At 45.2% G+C, this 11,655-nt stretch overlaps 1 protein-coding gene across 6 annotated transcripts in view; it reads left to right on the top strand.

Annotated features, from left to right (window-relative positions):
* The first annotated feature begins 73 nt into the window (after positions 1-73).
* ELF2 (E74 like ETS transcription factor 2) overlaps positions 74-11,655 on the top strand; it is a 63,064-nt gene continuing 51,482 nt past the window's right edge. The window contains exons 1-2 of one of the 6 annotated variants that reach the window (XM_084627057.1): positions 75-212; positions 11,559-11,626. The gene's annotated coding sequence lies outside the window, so the exon portion shown is untranslated. Of the gene's footprint in view, positions 330-1,011; positions 1,119-11,558; positions 11,627-11,655 lie in introns of those variants that run through there. The other 5 variants (XM_084627054.1, XM_084627056.1, XM_084627058.1 and 2 more) reach the window with 5 other exon arrangements.

The following is an 11,655-nucleotide window of genomic DNA, read 5'->3' as shown; positions in this document are numbered from 1 at the left end:
GGGCCCCGTCCGGCGTGCGAGCATGTGCAGAAGGGAACGGGGCACGTTCTGAGGCAGGGCAGGTTCTGCTGTTACACTGGCCAAGCCCCCTCCCACCCCCCGCGGCGGCTGCTACTGCTGGGGAGGCCCCGGCTCTCAGTCTCCGGGCGGCTGCGGGTTCTCGGCCTAGGGGAGACAGGGTGACGCGACGCCTGCCCCGACACACAAACGAGGTAGGCGAGAAGGGGTGTTGCTGCCGCCGCCGCCTCCCCGTGTGCGCCAGGGGGCCGGACCCTGCCACCTCCGCTCCGCTCCTCTGGCGACAGCGACCCTGGCAGCAGCGACTCGGGGTGAGTCCGGCCTGGGTGCGGGCGGGCGAGTCCTTCTCCCCCGCTCTGCGTGGCGGGCCGGAGCGGGCTGATGGTGGGCGGGATGGAGGGGCCGGTTCAGGTGGCCGATTGGTGTCTGCCTGCGCCCAGCCGGTTCCCGGCGCGGTCTCGCTGTGGCCCTCTCCAGCGGGGCTGGGATGTTACCTCGCCCTCCCCGGGGGGAGGCTGGGATGCGCTTAGCCCCGCCGCTGTTTATCCGGAGGCTTCGGTAAATTCCCCCCCCACTACGGACGTGTGTCCTGGGCAGGAACAAGGACTTGCCTGGGCAGCGCCCCCGCGGACAGCGGCGCGGCTTCCACCCTCAGCCGGAGCAATAGGAGACTGGGGGGGGGGGGCAGGTGCTGTAGGTATTTACCACCGCGGAAGGGCACTCAGGCGCTGGCGGGGGGAACTTGCCCCGCTCTCACTCGCGCAGTTTGGTGCTATGCAAACAAACAGGCTCGAGGGAGACGTCTCCGGAGAGCCGGAGTGATCTGCAAGGCAACAGCCTGCCCGCTCCGTGCTGGGGTTGACTGAGGCCATCGTGTTGCTTTGCAGCCGAGCGGACTGAAATGGAGCAGTTTGAATCGGTCCTTGGCGAATGAGCTGTCGGCGTTACACCAACACCATCCCCTCCCCCGCAGCCGCCTGCACTTTCAGTTTCATGTGTATTTACTCGCCCCCTTCCCTGCTCGGCGTTGCGTGTAACTCCTCGGGGAACCGTCACTCAGGCAGGGGGTTTGATAATCGCATTTGCCTTTCTTCGTGGCTGTGAGTAGCTGTGGATTGTGTGATACTAGTTCTGGGAGTCAGTTTTTAAACAGTGAGTGTGTGCGTGCGTGCTGGGCCGAGGAGTTGGTGGCTTGGAAGTGTTTTTCACTTCTGTTGAGAACAGCAGCGTGAATCAGCCTGCAGTCCACACACGAATGTTTTCCAGGGTAGGAGCGCCGTAACTGAGACCATCTAGTCTGTGTTTTTCCCTATGATTTAGTTCCTATGCTGCTCTAGCTCTTTGATGTGTCTTGCTTGGTTTTATGGTGGTGCTGTTCATGGGGATTCCCGTCCTGTCGTTGATGACCTACTAAACACAGAAATGTTAGGGAGTCATCACCAGAGGGCTTATATCCTGGAAGGAGAGGGGAGATTCTCAGCCAGGCATGATGGCAGTTCTCTTAGCTGTCAGTATAAACATAGCCTCAGGAATCTTTGTATGTTTAGTTTCCTACTTTCATGAAAATACCTATTCCATGTTTCTTCATGTTACTTGCCAGTCCAGAAGCAGAACTTCAGGTTGATAAATATGAACATCTACATGTTTGCATAGTAACTTGAAAGGGTATTAGAAAAATATTATAGAAACGTTCTCCTGTTTACACAGGATGGGCTAAGTAAGATGGCAGCCTTAGCTTGCTCTATGATGGCTGGTTAGCTAGTAGCCTTTTCCCAAGTTTACTTTTAAAAAACATTTATTTTCTGCCACCCTTCCTTTCGTAATCGTGTTCTCTTATTGTAACAGTAATTAAATATTGTTATTTTTAAACTATCATGGCTCATTTCTAAGATTGTCCATTTATGTTCTTTTTGAACTCTTGCTTATATATAACTGTATATATTAATATTTTGTAAAATATATTAAGATCTATCAATTTTGTATTTGTTTTTACTTACTATCCCTTTAAAGTTTTCATTAAAATAATTTAATTCCTCATGTCTTCTTTCCTGTTCCCTACCTATGACTAGTCACTACCATGTCCTCCACAAACAGTATTTAACTATTTTATCTCTTTTACAAAGAACAGCAGCAACAACAACTTTTTAAAGTAGTCTAAAGAGCCTTATTTTGGTGAAATAATTTTTTCCAGAGGATATACTGTATTATGTTCTTGTCGTGCCATCTAAGAGTCAACTTCTTAAATGTATGCTGAGTTATTCAGAATTTAAATTTAGTATTCCCGCTATCAGTGCTACAGTAAATTTGGATCATAATATCAGACCTATGGTTATTAGGTATTTCTTGATGCACCCATAGTCTCAAAGTTCTATGCTGATATCATAATTAGTCGAGACAAAGGGCATGAAATCAGGATTCAGACACAAATTTAGGTGATATTCTGGTATGTGGAAATCTGAAATGCAAGAAAACAGCTTTGAAACAACATTCTAATCATCAAGTATTTCTTTTGCTCTAAGCGATATAGGCCTAAATGCTATGATGTGGCCATTTTGTACCACACTGCAGATGCAAAAACAACTCTTAAGATCAGTATAAAAGGATATTGCTGAAGTGGGGGGGGGGGTCAGAGAAAGGTTTAGTCGATGCATGGAAAAACTCTTATGAAAATAAATGGAAAAGATTGGGATTATTTACCTTAGAGAGGAGATATGAGGGACTTGATAAAAGCATACAAAATAATGAATAGTACAGAAAAGGTAGGGTGAATCAAAGCTTCAGATCTATCTAAGAAAGTAAGAACCAGGGGACATTCAATGAAATTGAAAAGTGGCAAATTCAAAACAGTTAAAAGGAAATAACTTCACATAATTAACTTGTGGAACTTGCTGCCACACAACATAATGGAGGCCAAGAGTTTAGCAGGATTCAGAAAGAGATTAGTTTCAGAGTAGCAGCCGTGTTAGTCTGTATTCACAAAAAGAAAAGGAGTACTTGTGGCACCTTAGAGACTAACAAATTTATTTGAGCATAAGCTTTCGTGAGCTACAGCTCACTTCATCGGATGCATTCGATGAAGAAAGAGATTAGTCATTTGTATGGATAACAAAAATATCCAGTGATAATAGTAAATACTGACCAAAAAAAAGGTTTGACAGGGGATAGAAACCCTCATGGTTCAGAGCTTGAGATGACCTCTAAGTACTGAGATTTTGGAGGAAACTCTTTGCCTACACTGTAGGGTTTCCTGCATCTTCCTCTGAAGGTGCTAGTACTTGCCGCAGTTGGTGACAGGTTACTAGATGAGACAGACTGGTAGTCTGATCCAGTATGGCAGTTCTTATGTAACTGGCCACAGAAAGATTACCCCAATGCAGGGGGATCCATTGGTGGTGTAGAGCTTCTGGTGTGGGGGATGTGGCCAGGATTTTTTGTCTTGGTGATTCTTAGTTCTTGTATTAGCAAGTTGGAACTGGCAACTGGTATAATTTGGCAACTCATTGGGCTGTTCTGAATTCACTGAGGGACTGACTCAGAGGACAGGTGGCCTTGGACTGGGGACTGCGAAGACCACTATTGCATCCCTTAACTTAAGCAGTAGTGGTGGGTGCTCAGCAGCTGTAACGGAAGATCTGTGCCTGAATCTAAGGCCTTGTCTACACTGCCACTTTACAGTGCTGAGACTTTCTTGCTTAGGGGTGTGAAAAACACCCCCCTGAGCAATGCAAATTTCAATGCTGTAAAGTGGCAGTGTAGACAGTGCACCAGTGCTGGGAGCTACTCCCCTTGTGGGGGTGGTTTTTTTACAGTGCTGGGAGAGCTCTCTCCCAGCGCTGATGACGCGACAACACATCTTCTCTTTCTGGGTAATGATTCTCTGAGTTTCACAGCAAATGACAATGATCCAAATTTTCATCTGCAAATGCCAATTTTATTTTTTTTTTAAACCAGAGTTTGAATATCATCTGGGGAAAAATCTCTCATAAGTACTTTAATTATAGCAGGTGTAGCAGAGAGTAATAGTGAAAATTTGCTGGGATACAGAAACCACTGTATTTGTTAAATTGGACCCCTGTGCAGATGTGAAATCTTGTTACAGGTAAAGAGACTCTTCAGGGGGTCTGGATTAGTGGATCCCAGTGCAGGATTTGGGCCTGAATTTGTAACTAATTTAGTTTCTTGGCTGACTGCCCCATCCTGTGAATTGCATCTGTGGAAGTTTTGCTGCTGTTTTGAAAAGTAGTATACTACATTGCTGCTGACTTCATCCATGTGGGCACCAATCAAAATCCATCTCCCACACTCTGGGTATAAAAGATGTTAATGTTTCAACTACCCAAAGTTCCTTCTGTCTCCTGCAGAAGTAGATGTCTGAGCACAGCTCAGTATCCTTAAAGCTTCCCTTGTTTAATTTATTTGTTGCTGCTGCTGTTCCTTTTCTGCCTTTCTAAGCAGTGCTTTTGTCTAGATTGTGTGGTTTGTGTTTGTTTTTAAACCCAACAACTCGGTTTTGAAGTACCTGTGTCATTCAGGGTCCATCCCTCTAATGCTCCTTTTTCTTCTTTTTTCTGCTCTGTTGGGTTAATTCGGCCTTGTTAGTGGTCTGTTGCCAAGTAGCATCATGGCTACCAGGATAGACTGAAAGCCTTGGGCTTCATGTGACCCAGTGATGATGGTCACTGATGATTCATTGACTTCAGTGACTGGGAGAAGACTAGTGTTGAGACTTGCTAAATTTCTTATCTTCTCCAACAGTATTCAAAATATTATTGGGGCTGTCTCAAATTCCTGTGGATAGATGCTCGGATACTATAGTGATGTGGGCCATAAATATATCTAGATAGGCCTAGTTGACTAAGTCTGGTACTTAACATCTGACACCATCTGTGACAAGTAGCCTTTAGTCTTGAGACTTATCTCCTTGCCAGAAGTGGTTTTTTGGACCACCAAAAGCAACAAAGATCACAGTCTCGCCTTTCAGAGTAACAGCCGTGTTAGTCTGTAGTCGCAAAAAGAAAAGGAGTACTTGTGGCACCTTAGAGACTAACCAATTTATTTGAGCATGAGCTTTCGTGAGCTACAGCTCACTTCATCGGCATGCATCCGATGAAGTGAGCTGTAGCTCACGAAAGCTCATGCTCAAATAAATTGGTTAGTCTCTAAGGTGCCACAAGTACTCCTTTTCTAGTCTCGCCTTTGTCTATGAGGAGTGTAAAGGTCAGTGCCAGAAGCTCCTTGATGCTGAGCCCAGCTAAATGGACTTGCAACTCCAACGCAGTTTCTTGGCATCTAGACTCAGTATTTCATGGCAAGAGGGAGAAGCTGAAGAGGTACAGTGCGACAGACAGGGCCATCCCAATGGGGGTGCATGGCCCCGGGCAGAAGTGATGGATTCGTCTCTTCTGGGACCGAGCATGCCAGCCAATCGCACTGGCCTGCGGGGCCCCCCAAAGCACGGGGCCTGGAGTGGTTGCCCATATTTGCCCTACCCCAGGGACGGCTCTGGTAACAGGTGTTTCTCCCCTCCCCATTTCTACTTATCTGTCACAGAAGACATGGTACCAAGTCACTCTCCGAGCTGCTTTCTGTTACCAAGGGGATGATGCCTCATTGTTGCTCCCGCAATGTTAGTATTCTTGATGCCAAGGGCTCTGGGAGCTTCAGTGTTGCTGATACTCTGTAAACCAGGAAGATTGAGGAGATGATGCCGGTTGTGCCTTTGTTAATACTAGTTACAGTGGTTTTGTCGTCTTCCTCCCCATAGACTCTAGCATGGATTTTCCCCTTTTTACTACACTTTAAGCTTTGGCACACACACTTCTCTAGGGAGTAATTAAGCTTTGCCTTATCTTTCTGGCTGCACTGTGTCTGAATTCAACACAATTTTTATCCTGGACCAGCATTTACCCTGTCTGAACTGTATCTCTAGAGGTTCTTTGGAGTCTTATAAACCTTCTGCACCTTCTTTTCCTTATGGAGCCATGAGCCTTTGGCCTTGTTTGGCTTTTGTGACCTTCTCAGTCTTGGGGAATGAGAGCCAGGGGCCTGATCTCCAGAGAGGAATAGGCTGAGTTCTCCTCTACGTAGAAGCCTGCCCTTTAAAGCGGGGGTTCTCAGCCTTGGAGTTTTGAACAGGTGTTAGGGCAGAGGTGGGCAGACTACGGCCCGTGGGACCATTCTTCCCTCCCTCGCTGTCCCCCTCCCTCGTAGCCACACCAGCAGCACGGCTTGCGCCCACGCACCTCCCAGGCTTTCCAATAAGCCTGTTCTGCTGCTTTGAGTGGCATGATAAGGGGGTGGGGGTTGGATAAGGGGAAGGAGGTCCCGGGGGGCAGTCAGGGGGCAACTGGATGAGGTGGAGGTTCGGGGAGGGGGGTGGTCAGGAGACAGGGAACGGGGGGATTGGGTGGGGGTCCCGTGGAGTCTGGGGGTCCCGGAAGGGGGGGACAGGGAGCGGGGGGGGGTTGGATAGGGGGTGGGGTCGGGGGGCCCCAGAAGGCGGGGGACAGGGAGCGGGGGGGGGTTGGATAGGGGGTGGGGTCGGGGGGCCCCAGAAGGCGGGGGACAGGGAGCGGGGGGGGTTGGATGGGGGGGGTCGGGGGGCCCCAGAAGGCGGGGGACAGGGAGTGGGGGGGGTTGGATAGGGGGTGGGGTCCTGGGGGCAGTTAGGAACGGGTCCTGGGGGGGGTGGTCGGGGACAAGGAGTGGGGGGGGATTGGGGGTTAAATGGGACGGAGGTCCTGGGGGGCCTGTCATGGGGCGGGGGTGTGGGTGGGGGTCAGGTCGGTCGGGGACAAGGAGCGGGGGGAGGTTGGGTGGGGGTGGGGTCTGGGGGCAGTTAGGGGAGGGGGGTCCCAGGGGACAAGGAGCGGGGGCGTTGGATAAGTCGGGGGTTCTGAGGGGGGCAGCCAGGGGGTAGGAAGTGGGAGGGCCACATAGGGGGCAAGGGCCAGCCTGTTTGGGAAAGCCCAACCTTCCCTACCTGGCCCTCCATACCGTTTTGCAACCCCGAAGTGGCCCTTGGGCCAAAAAGTTTGCCGACCCGTGTGTTAGGGCATTGCAATCACCTTGCTTTCCCCATATTGTTAAGTGGGAAGTGGAATTATGGCTAGATGAGGAGGGTCCTGGGATTGAAAAGATTGAGAATCATTCTAAGAAAATGATCTAGCCTTTAATCTTATGCTCCAGTTTGGCATCTCCATAGCTGTAGTCTCAGACTGAGTGGTCAGTAATAGAGGAGATGGAATGTGTGGGCTCTTTATTGCCTCCTGTCTCAAAGAAGGCAAACCGTTAATATAAAGTTCCTTAGAAAGTTTTGAGTACTTTTACCCACATGTGACTCTAGGGTCTTTAGTAGCAGCCGTCCCCAGTGATTTTGATTTGGGAGGGAAATAATCACTATCTGATAATAATAATAATAATCACCTTGATAGTTCTCCATCAAGAGCAGAAATTATAATCTAGGGGATGAGTTTTCATAAATTAGTTGTTTGTTATATGTTCTGTAAATGGGGCAGGGCCTCAATTAGATTTGTAAACCAGCTAGGAAAATACCTAAATGCCCCCATCTTTGTTTCAGGGATAGGCAGGATCCAGCATCTCTAATGGGTGCCTTTCTCCTAGGTGGAGGACAATAGTTGCTCTGCACATTCCCTCTGACCCTTATTGTTCAGAAAGCCAAACAGGACAGAGTTTTATGTTGTTAATATCCCTGTCCTGGGCTTGACAGTCTGAGTTCTCTAACTTCGTGGAACTTATATTGGAGCTTTAAGTCCTGCTTCCCAGTCTACCGGATCTTTTATCTCAGGGTTGGAATGAGATTCTATTCTTGGAGCCATAGTCGCAGGCTGACAGTTCAGTTTCTGAACTGGTGGGGTCACGAGACTGAGTGTTCTGTTGAGGTCCAAAAATTCTATTGAAAAGCAAGAAGTGTTCTACAAGAAAATTTGTCTTAATGAAATGGAAAAAATCTTCACCAGGGCAGCTCAGAAATGGATAGATATGCAACAGTCCTGTATTCTCTTAATTTTGGTCTTTCTACTTGATTTAAAACAGTCAGATCTGTTTATCAACCTGACTGTTCGTTCACTATTCTCCCGACTGTTTCTCTGAAGATGGCATTCATCATACCTATAAATTAACCCAGCAAAGGGCTAGTGAGATCCAGGGCCCGATGTGTACACTGTGTTCAGTAAGAATAAGGTGGTCCTGTGTCTTCCCCTTGAATTTCTCACCGAGATGGAAACCAAAGACCATCACACTCAGGCCATTGCCATTTCTTCCTGTTTCTCCTTCACCTCATTGACAGCCAGGGTAGGTGCATTTTAAGAAGGACCCTAGTTATTTAAATAGGACCAAACCAATCTAGAAGTCCCCCAGACTACTTGTGCCATAGAAGGAAAAGACTAGGGTCAGTATCTCAGTGTACGTTGTCCAAATTTATCTATGTATTCCTGATTGCTAGAACTTGGCAGCTGTTCAGCCACCTTTGGGGGATTACAGTACTGTCAGCACTGGGGTTTTGGTCCATGACTGGGATTTCTAGGCACTATATTAATATAAATAACTAGATTTATGGCATGTCCTCATGGTGCATGTGTCATTTGAAATATGCAAAGTTTCTACTTGGTGCTCTGTATATACCTTTACATGGCATTACTTCCTCAATTTGGCCTTTTGATCTGATGCCCAGATCAATCAATTTCAAACTCAGACCCCTCCTTGAGGGTCGCTATTGCTTGTTAATCTCCCAAGTGTGGATCCATACAGGAAATTCTAGAAAAGCTAAAAATGGTTGTTTACCTGGTAAATGTGGCTCTCCTAGAGGACCGTGTTAATGGATCTACTCTTCATCCACTTCGGCCACTTTTTTTTCAAAATTTTCAGTTAAGGATTTCTGAATAGTGAAGGAGCTGAAAGACAGGTGAGGACATGGCACTTTTTATATTCACAGAACCTGGGTGGTGAAGAGATGTGCATGGCTCCAGTGGATACTGCTTATGTGTTGGAGGTTCACTTCTTCTTCACCAAAGAAAAGGCTGACTGTCCAGGGAACCAGTGAAACTGACTATGCGCAGTGTGCTGTCAAATGTACAAATCAAACATTGAACGTTTTAAAAAATTATAGTAATAGTAGGTATTGTTACTACAGTAGGTGAAAAAAATTTGAGGCATGTTTTTTTTTTTTTTTCAAGTTCACTGTCCATTTAGGGAAAAATCCAGAAAGGAGGTCAGATGATCTGGTGGTTCCTTCTGTCTTTACATCTTCCCATCTACAATATTCCTGGAAACATATGTTAAGGCTAATGCATTAATTTATGTTTAGGAGTAATTTAGTATTTAACTGTATTAAAGCCAAAAAATGTTGTTAGTAGAAGTTAGTAAGTATATTTCTTCTTTCATACCTTATCAGGTGTTGACATGATCAAGTACTATACACCTGTTTGAGCACTGCATTTGTGTAAATTAATTTTTTCACAGCTAGGGACTAGTCTCTGATAAATATCAGTGACAAGAACATAATTGTATATAGAGATTTTTTTTTAAAAAAGCCCAGAACCAAAAAACCTGTCCTGATAAAGTTTGCAAAATTGGAAACATTTTTTAAAAAATTGAGATATCTGCCTTCCTGCTGAGTATCTCAGATAACTATCTAGACTCTAATATGTGTTATGTTTGCCTCTCCCCTGTATCAGTACTTGGTGAATATTAATGAGGCAAACCAGTGCTCCACTTATGTAGACCCACTCACTGGTGTCTTTACTTCTGTTATCATCTGGACCCTTTCTGAGCCTAGTTAGGTGACACAGTTCTAAAAACTCTGACCAGTTGAGACTAGTGCTTCTGTTGTTGCTAGTGATCTCTGCAGATGCATTGGCTCTAGAGCAACAACAGTAGAGTGAGCAAATCCTCCACGTAGACATAACCTTAAATACTCAAAAATTGATGCAATCCATGTCAAATGACCTCTGAATCCTATTTTTAATCTCGTCACTTCTTCAGAGACACTTAAAAAAAATTCTCATACTCCATTTGAGATGTAATTGCGCCTGAATACTATGTTCCTTACCTATCATTAATTCCCTTAATTGCTCACTACCAATCTTTAAAAATGTTGTACTGATATTAATAAGTGGAGGGAGTTGGTAATTCCTTAATATTAATGCTGTCAGATGTGTCTTCTGTGAGAGATTAAATGGTTTGGTGACTTGGTAAGATCCATTTTCCTAACCAGGCAGTCTGTGTTCTTCCCATGTCAGAGAATTTTATTGATGTATTTAGTAAGGGTTTGATTATCACAATAATTTAAGGGAAACACACACACTAGACCGAGCTCTATAGAGTGATAGGGCTTCTTTGTATCACTTGGATAATACAAGGCAACACTAAATCCAGTGGCTCCATCCACTGAAGGATTCCAGCTGCATAAGAGAATTCCCAGGTGGAATAGAGTCATTCCTCCTTGTAGCCCCTGACATGGAGGAATTGCTAGTAAATGCTATTGGGAGCTGACACATGGTAAAATAAGTAGCCTGAATGCTATTCTACCTTGCACTGGGAAGTGGACCAGCCTCAGAATCCAGGGACTGTAAAAATGTCTTCAAACCACTTTGTTCATCTTGACTTATGATCAGCATAGGTTAGCCAAACCAGAGGATTTGGACCACAGTATTTACTGAAGTCATAAATCATCTCTTAAAACTTTCCAGAGCAATAGGATATATTTGCTTCCTTCCCAAAATCATGTAACAAAATCACAACATTTTCTACAAAATCAGTTCACCTTACGTCTTCCTTTCCTTCCTTCCCTATTGTATTGGGAAACAATAAAGAAAAAGAGTAATATAGAAAAATCTTATTAAATATTTGTTCTGACAGTTGTCCCATAAATTAACTTTTTAAAACTATATTTGATTGGATGCATACAAGTAGCCCCAAAAGAATTGAACCTCTGGTTTTCAAGGAGAGAATGTTTCCGTTGTGCTAAGGACAGTGACAGTGAACAGTTAAGAAGAACAGGAGTACTTGTGGCACCTTAGAGACTAACGAATTTATTAGAGCATAAACTTCCATGGGCTACAGCCCACTTCATCGGATGCATAGAAAGGAACATATAGTAAGAAGATATATGTATACATACGGAGAAGGCGGAAGTTGCCATACAAACTGTTAGAGGCTAATTAAGATGAGCTATTATCAGCAGGAGAAAAAAAACTTTTGTAGTGATGATCAAGATGGCCCATTTAGACAGTTGACAAGAAGGTGTGAGGATACTTAACATAGGGAAATAGATTCAATATGTGTAATGACCCAGCCACTTCCAGTCTCTATTCAAACCCAAGTTAATTGTATCTAGTTTGCATATTAATTCAAGCTCAGCAGTTTCTCGTTGGAGTCTGTTTTTGAAACTTTTCTGTTACGAAATTGCCACCCTTAAGTCTTTTACTGAGTGGCCAGAGAGGTTGATGTGTTCTCCTACTGGTTTTTGAATGTTATGATTCCTGATGTCAGATTTGTGTCCATTTTATTCTTTTGCGTAGAGACTGTCCGGTTTGGCCAGTGTACATGGCAGAGGGGCATTGCTGGCACATGATGGCATATAGTTAAGGTAAATGTAAAACTATTTGTCAATTTCCA

The sequence above is a fragment of the Lepidochelys olivacea genome, assembly GCF_965140295.1.
Source record: "Lepidochelys olivacea isolate rLepOli2 genome assembly, chromosome: 4".
In the NCBI taxonomy this organism is placed as follows: domain Eukaryota; kingdom Metazoa; phylum Chordata; order Testudines; family Cheloniidae; genus Lepidochelys; species Lepidochelys olivacea.
This window is presented reverse-complemented; position numbering and strand designations above follow the sequence as displayed.